Raw genomic sequence first — 15,662 nt, 5'->3', positions numbered from 1 at the left:
TACTATCACGTTAAGGGTACTGGGAGGGAGGAAAGCAGTAAGGCTGTACGGGGGAGTGAAGCTTACTATCCCACGTTAAGGGTACTGGGAGGGAGGAAAGCAGTAAGGCTGTACAGGGGGAGTGAAGCTTACTATCCCACGTTAAGGGTACTGGGAGGGAGGAAAGCAGTAAGGCTGTACAGGGGGAGTGAAGCTTACTATCCCACGTTAAGGGTACTGGGAGGGAGGAAAGCAGTAAGGCTGTACAGGGGGAGTGAAGCTTACTATCCCACGTTAAGGGTACTGGGAGGGAGGAAAGCAGTAAGGCTGTACGGGGGAGTGAAGCTTACTATCCCACGTTAAGGGTACTGGGAGGGAGGAAAGCAGTAAGGCTGTACGGGGGAGTGAAGCTTACTATCCCACGATAAGGGTACTGGGAGGAGGAAAGCAGTAAGGCTGTACAGGGGAGTGAAGCTTACTATCCCGTTAAGGGTACTGGGAGGGAGGAAAGCAGTAAGGCTGTACAGGGGGAGTGAAGCTTACTATCCCACGATAAGGGTACTGGGAGGGAGGAAAGCAGTAAGGCTGTACAGGGGGAGTGAAGCTTACTATCCCACGTTAAGGGTACTGGGAGGGAGGAAAGCAGTAAGGCTGTACAGGGGGGGTGAAGCTTACTATCCCACGTTAAGGGTGCTGGGAGGGAGGAAAGCAGTAAGGCTGTATGGGGGAGTGAAGCTTACTATCCCATGTTAAGGGTACTGGGAGGGAGGAAAGCAGTAAGGCTGTACAGGGGGATTGAAGCTTACTATCCCACGTTAAGGGTACTGGGAGGGAGGAAAGCAGTAAGGCTGTACAGGGGGAGTGAAGATTACTATCCCACGTTAAGGGTACTGGGAGGGAGGAAAGCAGTAAGGCTGTACAGGGGGAGTGAAGCTTACTATCCCACATTAAGGGTACTGGGAGGAAGGAAAGCAGTAAGGCTGTACAGTGGGAGTGAAGCTTACTATCCCACTTTAAGGGTACTGGGAGGAGGAAAGCAGTAAGGCTGTACAGGGAGTGAAGCTTACTATCCCACATTAAGGGTACTGGGAGGAAGGAAAGCAGTAAGGCTGTACAGGGGGAGTGAAGCTTACTATCCCACTTTAAGGGTACTGGGAGGGAGGAAAGCAGTAAGGCTGTACAGGGGGAGTGAAGCTTACTATCCCACATTAAGGGTACTGGGAGGGAGGAAAGCAGTAAGGCTGTGCACTGGGAGTGAAGCTTACTATCCCACCTTAGGCGTACTGGGAGGGAGCAAAGCAGTAAGGCTGTACAGGGGAGTGAAGCTTACTATCCCGTTAAGGGGTACTGGGAGGGAGGAAAGCAGTAAGGCTGTACAGGGGGAGTGAAGCTTACTATCCCACGTTAAGGGTACTGGGAGGGAGGAAAGCAGTAAGGCTGTACAGGGGGAGTGAAGCTTACTATCCCACGTTAAGGGTACTGGGAGGGAGGAAAGCAGTAAGGCTGTACAGGGGGAGTGAAGCTTACTATCACGTTAAGGGTACTGGGAGGAGGAAAGCAGTAAGGCTGTACAGGGGAGTGAAGCTTACTATCCCGTTAAGGGTACTGGGAGGAGGAAAGCAGTAAGGCTGTACAGGGGAGTGAAGCTTACTATCCACGTTAAGGGTACTGGGAGGGAGAAAGCAGTAAGGCTGTACAGGGGGAGTGAAGCTTACTATCCCACGTTAAGGGTACTGGGAGGGAGGAAAGCAGTAAGGCTGTACAGGGGGAGTGAAGCTTACTATCCCACTTTAAGGGTACTGGGAGGGAGGAAAGCAGTAAGGCTGTACAGGGGGAGTGAAGCTTACTATCCCACGTTAAGGGTACTGGGAGGGAGGAAAGCAGTAAGGCTGTACAGGGGGAGTGAAGCTTACTATCCCACGTTAAGGGTACTGGGAGGGAGGAAAGCAGTAAGGCTGTACAGGGGGAGTGAAGATTACTATCCCACGTTAAGGGTACTGGGAGGGAGGAAAGCAGTAAGGCTGTACAGGGGGAGTGAAGCTTACTATCCCACTTTAAGGGTACTGGGAGGAAGGAAAGCAGTAAGGCTGTACAGGGGGAGTGAAGCTTACTATCCCACTTTAAGGGTACTGGGAGGGAGGAAAGCAGTAAGGCTGTACAGGGGGAGTGAAGCTTACTATCCCACATTAAGGGTACTGGGAGGAAGGAAAGCAGTAAGGCTGTACAGGGGGAGTGAAGCTTACTATCCCACTTTAAGGGTACTGGGAGGGAGGAAAGCAGTAAGGCTGTACAGGGGGAGTGAAGCTTACTATCCCACATTAAGGGTACTGGGAGGGAGGAAAGCAGTAAGGCTGTGCAGGGGGAGTGAAGCTTACTATCACGTTAAGGGTACTGGGAGGGAGGAAAGCAGTAAGGCTGTACAGGGGAGTGAAGCTTACTATCACGTTAAGGGTACTGGGAGGGAGGAAAGCAGTAAGGCTGTACAGGGGGAGTGAAGCTTACTATCCCACGTTAAGGGTACTGGGAGGGAGGAAAGCAGTAAGGCTGTACAGGGGGAGTGAAGCTTACTATCCCACGTTAAGGGTACTGGGAGGAGGAAAGCAGTAAGGCTGTACAGGGGGAGTGAAGCTTACTATCCCACGTTAAGGGTACTGGGAGGGAGGAAAGCAGTAAGGCTGTACAGGGGGAGTGAAGCTTACTATCCCACGTTAAGGGTACTGGGAGGGAGGAAAGCAGTAAGGCTGTATAGGGGGAGTGTTAGTCTGGATTAGTACATGGGCATAGCCATTGTGATTTAAGGAGTATTTTTAGTTGTCTTTTGAAGAGTGGTAATGATGTAAGTGATGCTAGTTTGCTGGGAAGCCTATTCCAGGTTTTCCCCACAGAATTAGAGAAAAGAGAATCACCTGCTTTGTTGTAGGACTTCTGGATGGTTACTAGTAATTTATCTGCTGAGCGAAGGGTAGTAAGATTTTTGTAGGGGGAGATGAGGGTACAGAGAATAGGAGTATTACTTGGATGATACAAAATCTTATGGGTGATAGTAAGTTGTTGAAATTGTAGCTGGTTTTGCAGTTCTAGCCATCCCAGCTGTTTAAGATTTTGACAGTGGTGGGTTCGAAATGGGGAGCCAGTGGAAAACCTGGCAATATTGTTATAGGAGGTTGCCAGTTTGTTAAGGTTGCTTTTGGAAAGATTAGTATAAATGGAGGAGGCATAGAAGAGGGTAGCGATCAGATGTGTATGGGCAATGGTAGTTCTGGCTTGAGGGGTAAGGAAAGGTTTTATCCTGTAAAGGGAACCAGGTTTTCTGTTTACAGTTTTAATAGTTGAGTCAATATGGGAGTCAAAGTTCAGGTTGTGGTCAATTATTACACCTAAGAGTTTGGTGGTTGGGTCAGGTGATATGACAGTACCATTGTTGGATGTAACTGTGAGGTCTATTAGGGAGGATTTTAGTGTTGGAGTAAATAATAATTTTTTTCTGGTGTTTAGGAGGAGACACCGTTGAAGGAACCAGTTTTCTACTAGGTTAAATACAGTTTGGGTTGTGGATTGGAGTTCGGATGAAGATGAGGCAGCACAAATAAGTGTGGAGTCATCTGCATACTGTATGCAGGTAGCTTGAGGAAGATTTATATTTAGATCACTAATGAAAATAGAGAAAAGCAGCGGTCCCAGGATAGAGCCTTGAGGGACACCAAGGGTAATAGGGAGATGTGTGGATAGGTGATTGTCCCAAAGGACAGCATGTTGTCTATTGTCTAAGTAGGACTTGAACCATTGAAGTGCCTGTGTGTCACGTGAGAGTAATTTGAGTATGTTTAAAAGTATCTGATGGTTAACCATATCAAAGGCTTTAGAGAGGTCAGTAAAGAGTGCAGAGGAAAGCATGTTGTTATTACGATGTTTGTTAATGCAGTCAGAGAAGGATAAGAGAGAAGTGGTGGTACTATGGCAGGGCCTAAAACCATGCTGGCAGTCAGCTAGTAGGTTATTTTTGAGAAGGTGATCAAGTAGTTGCTGGTGGATGCATTTTTCCATAATTTTAGCTAAAGGAGAGAGCAAGGCTATGGGGCGAAAGTTAGAGAGTTTGGTTGAGTTATCACCCTTGTGAAGTGGGATAATGTCAGAGATTTTCCAGAGAGGTGGGATGGAGCCTTCAGTAATGGTTCAATTAATTAGGATGGAAATGGGATAGGCAAGTACTTTTGCTGCAGTTTGCAGGTATTCAGCTGGTGGGAGATCAGCTGAGGGGGTACATGGTTTAAGTTTGTGGAGTAGGGTGTGGATAAGGGATGTAGGAACTGGTTTTAAATGAAAAGTAGGGGGTATCCTAGGTAATGAGGATGGGAGAGTTGAGCTAACAGTTGGTACGGAGTTTGCTAGAGATTGTACGGTATTGAAAGCATCAGCAATCTGTCTGGGACTGTTAAGGGAGAGACCTGATGGGGTTGGTGTCTTGGAATGGCCTGGGTGTAGAAGTCTATTTATACCTAACCAGAAAGTTTGTGGTTTTTGTTGATGCTTTTCCTGGAGTTTAAAGTAGAATTTTTTTTTATCAAGAAGTATTGATTTTTTTAGTGAAATTTCTCAGCTTTTAAGTTTTGATGATCTGTTGGGTTTTTAGAGTTTCTCCATTTAGACCAGATTTTATTTTTCAATAGGATTTTCTGCCTAGTGTCTTTAGTGAGCCATGGAGCAGCTTTACTTCCAGTTCTTATAGAGCGAGTAGGGGCATGGTATTCCAGGATTTATAAAATAGGTTACTGCTTCCTCAAGTGGGAGTTGTTTTAAGGGTGACTAGTCACAGGCTTGAAGCTCTACTTGGAAGCTTACTGGATTGAAATCTTTTTTGTTCCGGGCAGTTTTAAAGATAGTTTGGTTGGGAATAATGTTTTTTTTGTCTGATTATGTAAGTAAGGGAGTGGTCACTAATATCATCAGGAAGGTTACCTGCTTTATAAGAGAGAGGATGGCTATTCACAAAGATCCAATCTAAGATACTTTCTTTGCTACTGGGTTTATGTATTCTGGTTGAGGTTGTAATTGTTTGGGAAAAGCCATAAAGGTTAATATGGGTTGTAGGTTTGGATTTATATTTATTTTTATTTCCAGTTTGATGACCGGGGATGTCCACTGGGCTCAGGGAGCCTGTTTTCAGTGGAGGCCTGGGGAGAAAAGCTCCATGTTACAAAGTTTCGATACAGATACAATATAGAAAAGAAGAACAATTTACAATTATGTTTCATGCTAGAGAGCAGATCTTGGGTACATGTTACCTTTAGATACAGACACAATATTATTAATAAACAATTTAGTTACATTTCATGTTAGAGAGCAGGTGTAAATTCTTAGGCACATGGTACAAATTTGATATTTACAATATGTACATGTGTGTGGTAGCCTATAATCATAGCTAGAGAGGCTAGTAATCATAGCTGGAGAGGGGTTTAGAGGTGGAGAGAGAATTATAGGACTAGGTGGGGAGAATGCAGTTGCATTTTCTTTTAGAAAGTTAGGATGAAGTACAGCTATTCCAATCTATATTAAAATCACCAAGTACAATGGTTTCTTGTGGGAAGGATCTAGAAAGCCAGCAGAGGATATTTTCTAAGATATTAATGTTATTGCCTGGAGATAGGTAGTAGCATATAATGTATATGGATTTACTAGCATTGATCTGAAGTTTAGAGATAAGGATTTCAGCATTACTATCTAAAGGTTGTTGTACATCTAAAGGAGTAACATTTAACTCAGATTTGTACAGAATTGCTACCCCTCCACTCTTTTTGGTTGTTCAATCTAATCTTAAGATATTATACCCAGGTGGGATGATTTCATTGTCTTTTGCTACTAGTTTGAGCCAAGGCTCTGTTAAACATAGGATATCAAATGAATGTTATGTCTAGCAGAGAGTGTAGTTGGCTAATTATTGTCATTTCATTTCCAATTAAAAAAAAAATTTAAATTGCATGTCTTTTTTAACATTGTTCTTCTTTAAAAACATGGACTGCATCTGTGCTTGTGTTGACACCCACACATCCATCTACATTTCTTCTGTGTGTCTTCTTTTCCACATACAGAATTTTCAAACAAGACATTTGTTCCGGGGACCTATCTTCCTTTGGTAAGGGTGTGTGTATAATGCCCTAGTTAGGGATGGCTGGTTAGTTAATTAACATGCTCAAGCTTAAACCCTGTAACCTTGGTTACAGGAAACAAGAGCCTGAATCCTCTGCACTAACTACCAGGCTAGTAAGAGTTTTGGTGCATTTTTCTAGAAACTGTGAGTTTCAAGGGATGAAAAGTTTACTGTTGCTCAGGCTGAGTCTGTTTTCAATGTGCAACTGTTTTATTTAACAAATGGCCATCAGTGTTTGTAGTTTATCATTCAAGAGCAGTTTTAGTAGCACAGCAGGTAGTATACTTGCTTTTGTGGGTTCTACTCCCACACCATGTAGATGGATTGCTGACACTGCAGTGTACTTTAATGGGGATGGGGGTGCTGAACTCCTTATTGCATGCTCTTTTGGATAAAATGCCTAGTAACTGTGAACCTGTTGTCAGTTTTACCCCCATTCTCTATTGCAATTTTACCAGCTTACCATTTTTTAATGTAATATAGGCAACGCATTCTTCAAGGGCAGCAGACACTGAATTAATGGATGAAGCAATGAAATGTAAAGTTGTTTGCCAGCAGTAACCTCTTCATTAGTTATAAAGGTCTTTAATGTGGAATTATTCAGATGACTTTTACTTCTGCAGAGATTGCTAATATTGATAAATATTGGTGGATTGTAATGAAGTCTGAGTGGCCTTTTATGGCTGAAATGTTATGAAATGGGTAGTTTTATTATTACTGGTTCATAAGTTTTGTTTAATTGCTTACTGGAAAAAAAACGTACAAAACTTTGTGGTGCCGTATCATTCAAGGAATATAATACAATGCAATCAGGAAGGTGAATCAAAGAAAACAAGCATGTATGCATGGTCCTAAAATTGTGTACAAGGGGTCTAGGGTTTGAAAACTGCCCAAAGGTAAACTTAACCCACTACTGGCCAGATGCATTTTCTTTGAATGTAGGTTTCAATGATGTTTTAAGGGCAGAACTTTACTGTTCATACTAAGTCTGTTTTCATTCTGACTGTATTGTTTTCTTTAGCAAATGTCTGTCACTGTAAGTGCTATAAAATTTGAAATAACAGTTTTAAATTAAATCCAAATATCTATAATTATTATAGAATAGTATGCACACTGACAGGTTCGAACAGTGTTTATGGTATTGGGGAGAAAAGGCCAAGTAATAGGACGTCAGTATGGCTGTGGGGGGTGGGGCTGACCCATTCACCTGCCTAGGTCTCCATTTGACCATGGTTTAGCTCTGAGCTTGATGCAAAGTTCAGCTAACAGTTACTGTTGATGTGCCAAAACTGGTTAAGTTTGCTTAGTTTTGGCACTGCAGCCAATCAATTTTAATAGACTACTTTGAGTCCAACAAACCAGTTTGGCCGCAGTGCCACTAAGGTGATATTATAAACATCTGCCATAGTCTAAAGTAGTACATGTTGCTCTGTCACTGCCATAAGTATGATGTTCAGCACTGAATCAGTGCCATGGACTGTTGTCTGTCCAGCTGCAAAATGCAGTCCTTTACTTGGTGTACAATTCCTATGTAAATGCAGTGGAGATGCCAGTTCTACCCGTGGTCTGTTATTTAATCAGTGAAGTGCTTGCTTAATTCCTCACCATCCACAGAGAGTTCCAGTGTTTGTATTTTTCCAATTATATTGCGGTAGTCCCTTCAAACATTCAATTAACACCTGCGGCTTAAAGACAACATGGAATGTACAGCACACGATGTATGTCATTTGCTTTTGCATTGGACCCTAAATGTAATCGCTGCATGGAACAGTAAAAGTCTCAGCACATGAAAAGCTCAACGTTCCTGTAGTTAACAATTCACTAAACTAGATCAGCCTAAGATATACATTGACTATATTGTGGAGCTGGAAAAAAAGATGAATCTTACTAATGTCTCAGTTGGAGTAGGGGATATATATATATATATATATATATATATATATATATATATATATATATATATATATATATATATATATAAAATATACACATACATTGAGGTGCAGGGATTTTTCTCACCTTGAAGATATGTGCATGGAAACTTGCTCCCTTTATTAAAAAAAAAAAAAAAAACATTGTTTTTGTGTGGCCTAATGAGTGACACTGTTTTGAGACCTCCAGAACTTTTACATCTTTTAATCTAATCATTTGTCAACTGAGCAAAAGAGATTCACTATGCTTAATCCTGTTTTTCTCAGCTAGTAAAATGAGAAACTTGATCCCTTTGTATTTCAGTAAGAATATCTTAAGTAGAGTATAATCTCTCCAATCCCTTCATTGTTATTGGCTTTTCAATACATCCACCATAATCAGGAAATATTGCTGATTATTCTCCAAATTATGGACTAATGAAATATACTTGCCAAATGTGTCCCAGTTTGTTTCCTTGATTCAGTTTTCCACATGATTTGAGCTGTCTTACATGTTAAAACAAAGAAGCACGCACTTCTGCCAAATATAATAACATACAAAAAAAAAAAAAAACAAAAAAAAAACAAAAAAACAAAGCTGAGCAAGAGCAAGCTAAGCATTTTCTTTCTTTTTTTATTTTTTTTTTTGTAAAGGAAGAGCACGCACTTTAGGGTGGGCACTTCATTCAGATCCAAATAAAACTGTAAAAAAAAAAAAAAAAAAATATATACAAGTGTTAAAATCACATGTTCTAGTTATAACAAAATCAAATTCAGTCTTTTAATTTAATTAATGTTGGTAATGGAACAACTTGCATTTAAGCCCATCTCTATATGGGCTTGTAGCTATAAATCCATTTTACCTCCTAAGTTCTCTTAGTAAATATTCACATCACACCTCTTCATACCCAGTTCTAACCTGTTGAAGAACTCTAAAATGGAACACATTTTCCACAGGACACCGTGTGTTCCATTTTAGAGTTCTTCAACAGGTTACAACTGGTATGGGAAGAGGTGATGTGAATAATTACTTAGAGGTAAAATGGATCATAGCACTACAAGCCCATAGAGATCTGGGCTTAAATGCAAGTGTTCCATTGAAACCAGCATTAATTAAAAGATTCTGAATTTTATTTGTTAATCACCAGGAACACATGATTTTAACTTGTATATATTGTTTGATTTTTTAAATTGACAGTTTTATTTGGATATGAGGAAGCAGTATCCCTGCGAAAGTGCTCATCCTTTTACAATAAAACTTGTTAAAAATAAGTCTTGGAAGAAAACACTTTGTCTCTGCTCAGCTTTGTTGGTATGCTCACATTTTGTTTTTTATCCTGTCTTACATGTTGACATATTTTGCACTATTTGATATTGTCCACTACTGTGCTATTTTGTAGTGCCATTCCATGCTTTTTGCCAACTTTGTAGTGGATTCTCATACCAGGTGTCCACATCAATCATGGGCCCATCTCGGCACAGGATGCTGTCATTTCTTTTTTTTCTCTGTAACTTTTGCTGCTTCCATAGCACCTGCTTGTTGGTTACACCTGTTTTCAGCAGTGGGCAGACATGTACATCCATATCTTCAGTGACAGACCTTTATACTTTTCCTCACATCTGCTGCCAATCTTCAAATTCTCCACACAATGATCTTCCTCATATTTTCCATTTATGTTGATGTCAGTGCATTGTCATAGCTTTGTATAATGAAATGCTGTCAGTACTGATGGATACTTTTTCATCAGGCGTTACTTGATTTATTACTAACACAACAGCTCATAGTTATGCTTGACTAAAGTCATTTTGTCCCTCATTATACAAGACTACTTCAGATCATGATAAAATACAGCTACACTCTTATGTTTGGCTAATAATTTCAGTTTTGCAGACCACTCAGTAAACCATGTAGGTACTACTGATGCGGATGATTTTTAAAATTGCAGTTCTGTTATCACAGTCTATGGTCATAACCGATCTAATTAATTTATTCATACCAGTGACACTTCAGATCCAGTGTTTGCTTGCTCTAGCACATACAATCTCCACTTCAACATGGTGCAAATATGTGCAATCAAAGTTGTCAACAATGCATCATCATATAACCATCCCTGGATAAGATAATCAACAACGCATATGCAAAGCTATGGAAATGATTAACAATGACACAGGAAACCTTCAGACACTGGACCCAACCCAGTTCAGTTGTGTCAAAGACGGGTCATGACAGGAAACCTTCAGACACTGGACCCAACCCAGTTCAGTTGTGTCAAAGACAGGTCATGCCTACTGAACCTGGTGAGCTTATCCGAGAAAGTCACCAAGGCAATGGATGAAGGCAAACTGGTGCATCCTGCCTACTTGACTTATCAAAGGTATTTGATACAATACCCCACTACGGGGTTATAAACAAACTCACAGATTAGGCATAAACCTCTATGTAACTCACTAGATAGCTAAGTGACTGACAAACAGGACCCATGAAGTTAGGATTGGAAAGACCACTTCCACAAAGAGGGTGGTCACTAATGGAATTCTCCAGGGATCTGTGTTGGTTCTGCTCCTCTTTGGCACCTATTTTTCAGAAGTTAAGGCCAATATCAAGGGCCACTTGCTTACCAAGCTTCCAGATGATTGCAAGCTAGGAACAATCACAGAAACCTCCCAAGATAATAGCATCTTACAGGAAGGTCTAACACAGAGAAATGACTGGTGCCACAGACATGGCTTAAAACTCAATACCAAGAAATGGATAATAGTACCTTTTGGGAAGTCAGCCACCCAGGGTAATTACCTCATTGGTAAAACACCCCAAAACTAGAAAATGTAGTCAAGGATTTGAGGACTCGTAAGGTAGTAAGAAAATCATGCTGTCATTCAACTTATAAGTAAGGGCAAGGCATCTAAGCCCAGGGAAATCATTGTGCCACTGTACTCATCCCTCATAGGATCATCATTGGGTATAATGCCGCCTTCAGTATGTACCTGATCAGACACATGCAACAACTGGAATGTCCACAGAGGTTCCTCACAAAATGTATACAGGGTGTATACACAATGTTTTATGCAGATTGCCTCAAAGCCCTGTCTAAATACTCTGTTTCATATAGACTGCTGACAGGTAATTTATGCCTTATATACAACGCATCCTTGGGTCCTACTATGATAGACCTTTTGCATATCTGCAAAACAAACAGCAACAGATCTGCTAGATCTAAAGATTTAAACTTTGCTTGTGACTTAAATAAGACATGCTGGAGGGACAGGCATGGATCCCAGAGAATCTCCATTTTCTAGAACAGGCTTCCCATCCATGTGAAGCAGAGCCCTTCCCTAACCCTATTCAAGTGCAACCTGCATCAGTGGATGGGAAATCAGGAATTCACCCCTGGTCTGACACCTATGTCTCTGATGGACAGAGTCAGACATTAAATTGTGTCCTAACTAGCATACACCCCTTAAAATAATCTAAGGCACAATAACTTGTGGGATACATTTGGGTTGCAAGGTTAAGCTTATAAAGTCCCCAGTGGTCACTGACCTAGTATACACCTGTGAACTTGTACAGTCACTTGTTGCAGCTTTATTATTTTGTCCATATCAGAAGTGCAGTATATACTGCACCAACATATACAGCTCAAGTTTACTGCACTGCATTTGCAATTCAGTAAAACCTTTGGACCAAAATACTAATGACCATTCAGTTTGGAGGCACACTCTTCCTACAACACTCCCCACAACATAATGTTGTTGTTGATGGTCACTTCAAGAATAAAAAGCTGTTTAGGATCAACCGTTCCCATCCCAACACTGCTGAAGCACCTTTTTTGCTTCCTCAAGTGTAGCTTTTTGTTGTGGACCCCATATAAAATTTGTTTCCTTTCTAAATAACTTAAAGTCTAGTCTCAGACTCAGATCTATATGGGGTAAAAAAAATCTCCAAATCCCACAACTTCAAGAAAAGCTTGTGCCTGCTTCTTTGTTTTAAGAATCCTGTACCTCAAGGACACTGTTCATTGCAGCTTCAGGCACTTTTTGTTTGGCAGCATTGCAAACATACCTTTCAGCTGCCCAGAACTTCACAGAATGTCCAGATTTTTCTCATATGTTTTTGGTCGGTTCCTCATAAAATTTGTGGTTTTCTAACAAATCGTTGAAGACTGAAGTCAGTAAATAATGGCAGACATTCTCAATTTCAGGCATAATATCCTTCTACTGCGCACACTAATGCTAAACCTGTTATTCTAGCAGCTTTCTACATTTATAAAATGAATATTTAAAACCTGTACCTGATTGTTGGCCTTTGTCCCTAACTATTTTTTTTTGCTTTGTCAAGAAATATGATCTCAAACCATTCCCAAAATGTTTTACTGCTGTTCTTGTGGTATTTTATTTTGAGCAGTAATCCATCCTTTCTTTTAAAGACAGTGCCATAAGTGCAGTCAAATTCCCCCCAGCATCTGTTTTCCACTGTATTGGTGATAGGAGAGCAAACAGATATGCTGGGTAGTTTCAGTTCAGCTAATTCTCTAGCTACAAATACATGGCACAAAGATGGGCAATCAATGTGGCAGAATCTGAAAGTGTACTGCCAGCTCTCCCAAGTTAAGTCAAACTGTGTTCTGCTGTTCTTGTCAATCAGAATCAAAAATTCCATTTGGTAAGTCTGTTACTGTATATTAAGGTCAAGTAACTGTTTAAATCTTCTCCACAACTGGAATGATATTAGTAACTGCTACTACTGGGGGGGGGGGGGTCAGGTGCCCCTTTATTCAAAGCTTAGTAGTAAACAGCCACTCGCCATGTTCCCTTAGGTCTTCTCACACTATAGTTGACTGTTGTAGGGGATCATTGCCAAATGAAGGATGCCTACTTGCAGTAATGCCTGGATGATTTCAGAAATGTGTCCCCTATAGAAAATAGTTCTACCTCAGATTCATGATACTCATTGGATGTAGCATATACACTGGTTTCCACTTCACACGACCATGAATTACAGTTTTTGTTAGTGAGAGAGCAGTGTTTCACTCCAAATTAAAAGGTCCAGTTGTGGTTTAATAATCTACTTTACAGTACATCAATAAAATAATTTTTGATATAAATTCCAAAGAAACAGCCAGAGCGAGCCACCAATTTAAATATTCGCTTTATTAGGTACAAATCCAAGTTAAGCGCTTTTGTCCCCCAACATTACATGGGACTTCTTCAGAACTAAAAACCATCTTGCTTTACCAGTTAAAATACCTATCAATTAACCAAACAACTATTCAGTTAAGACCAATTAAAATTTTTAACCGTCAATATGTCTCGGTTTCAATAAACAATTGATACTAGTGTATTTGTTCAAGCCAGGATACACAAAGGCATTCAGCCTTAACTAACATTTTAGTTCACATAACTAAAGATGTTCCAGTAAAAATTTACTTTGAACAATAGGGACAATCTGTTGTATCACAGAGAACCCAAAAACATGTTCCTTGTACTCAGTAACATGCTTACATAAAGCATTGGTTTGTTTACCATTTTTAATGTCCAAAAGGTGTTCATACATTCTTTTCCTTAAAGGCCTGGACGTTTTTCCTATACAGAATGCAGACACTGTAAATGTTGTGCAACATACACAACTTTTTTAATTGACATGAAAGTGTCCATACATTTTAAACTGAAAGTCAGCCAGTTTAAACTTCAACCCTGTTGTAATTATATAGGGGCATTGTCTGCACATCCCACATTTGTAGTTTCCAAAGGACCTGTTACTACAGTTTGATGTGTTTATTGATGTGTTAACTTTCTAATAAGTTTTTAAGGGACCTATCCCTTTTAAACACAATAGTCGGCTTAGTACCCAGCTTAGTGGACACAATTTTGTCAAAGGCAAAAAAAAAAAAAAAAAAAAGTTTTTGTTCAGGATTTTCACCGCCGCCTGACTATCCTTATTAAACACCATTATGAAGGAAAAGTTCCTTTTAACATTTGTACTTTTTGTCTGTTTGCTATCTTTTATTATACCAATTTCATGCCTATATTCAAGTGGAGTAGTCTGATGGCATAACATTAGTTTAAAAATCCCTTTCCTTCTTTTTAATTTAACTTCTTTGCTCACATTTTCCAAAACTGTTTCAGGATAGCCCCTTTTCCTACAATATCCAGTACAAATTCAATCTGAGGGGTAGAACCCCCTTCGTCTGTTACCATCCTTGCTGCTCTTACCAATTGTCCTTTAACCACTGATCTCTTTTGGTAAGGCGGGTGGCAGCTACTATATTCCAAATAGGAGTTGGAAAAAGTAGGTTTTTGATATATCTGAGAATTTAATTTCTTATTCACAGGATCTACCAAAATTTTAACATCCAAATAATAAACCCTCTGTGTGTGAAAAGTATAAGTGAATTCAAGGAACCCAGTAGTGTTATTGATGTAATTTAAAAACTCCTCCAATTGTCTTCCAGAACCAGACCAAACTAGAAACAGCTCATCTAAAACTTTTGTGTAGTATTTTATATAATCCGAATACCTACTGTTGAAAATGTATTCGGATTCCCAACTTCAAATGTGGGATGTGCAGCCAATGCCCCTACATAATTACAACAGGGTTGAAACTTAAACTGACTGGCTTTCAGTTTCCAATGCATGGACACTTTGCTACATACACATTTTTTGATTCACATGTAAAGTGTTTACAGTGTCCTGCATTCTATATAGGAAAAACGTCCATGCGTTTAAGGGAAAGAATGTATGAACATCTTTTGGACATTAAAAATATTAAACAAACCAATGCTTTATATAAGCATGTTACCGAGTACAAGGAACATGTATTTGGGTTCTCTGTGATACAACAGATTGTCCCTGATGTTCAAGGTAAATTTTTACCGGAACATCTTGAATTATGTGAACTAAAATGGCAGGTAAGGCTGAATGCCTTTGTGCATCCTGGCTTGAACGAATACACTAGTATCAATTGTTTATTGAAACTGAGACATATTGAGGGTTAAAAATTTTAATTGATCTTAATTGAATATTTGGTTCATTCATTGATTAATTGGATAAGGTATTTTAACTTTTAGAGCAAGACGGTTTTTAGTTCTGAAGAAGTCCCATGTAATGTTAGGGGACGAAAGCGCTTAACTTAGATTTGTACCTAATAAAGAGAATATTCGAATTGGTGGCTCTGTCTGGCTGTTTCTTTGGAGTCTTATTGTGCTTTTAATTTCGGTTATAGCCATTGCCCCTGTAGCTATTAATATTAGCAATCTAGCCCCTGGTCTTATTTCTGTCTTTTCCTCCCTTAATAATTTTTCTCTACAAGTTGTTTTCATAATCTTACTTGATTTACTGTGAACATGGCTATGTCGGCCCTAGTATCTATTATTAGGATTACATCACGTTCCTTTACAACAAAGGAAATGTCAGGTACGCAGAGGAGTCTCAATCTCCAGGTATAATGCCTCTTGCTTGCCTCTAGCCATTCAGTACCCACCTCCTTATCGTAATTCTCTCTCTTCTGGAACTGTCCATCTCTTTACACCTTTTCTCCCCAATTTTGTTCACTGGTAAACAGTTTTTGCCACTCACTCAAATCTTCATGAGTGGGTAGATAAAGGTATAAAGTGTTACAACATACTTGTCCT

Source organism: Protopterus annectens, chromosome 7.part0, assembly GCF_019279795.1.
Source record: "Protopterus annectens isolate FY-2018-M chromosome 7.part0, PAN1.0, whole genome shotgun sequence".
Classification (NCBI taxonomy): Eukaryota; Metazoa; Chordata; order Ceratodontiformes; family Protopteridae; genus Protopterus; species Protopterus annectens.
This window is presented reverse-complemented; position numbering follows the sequence as displayed.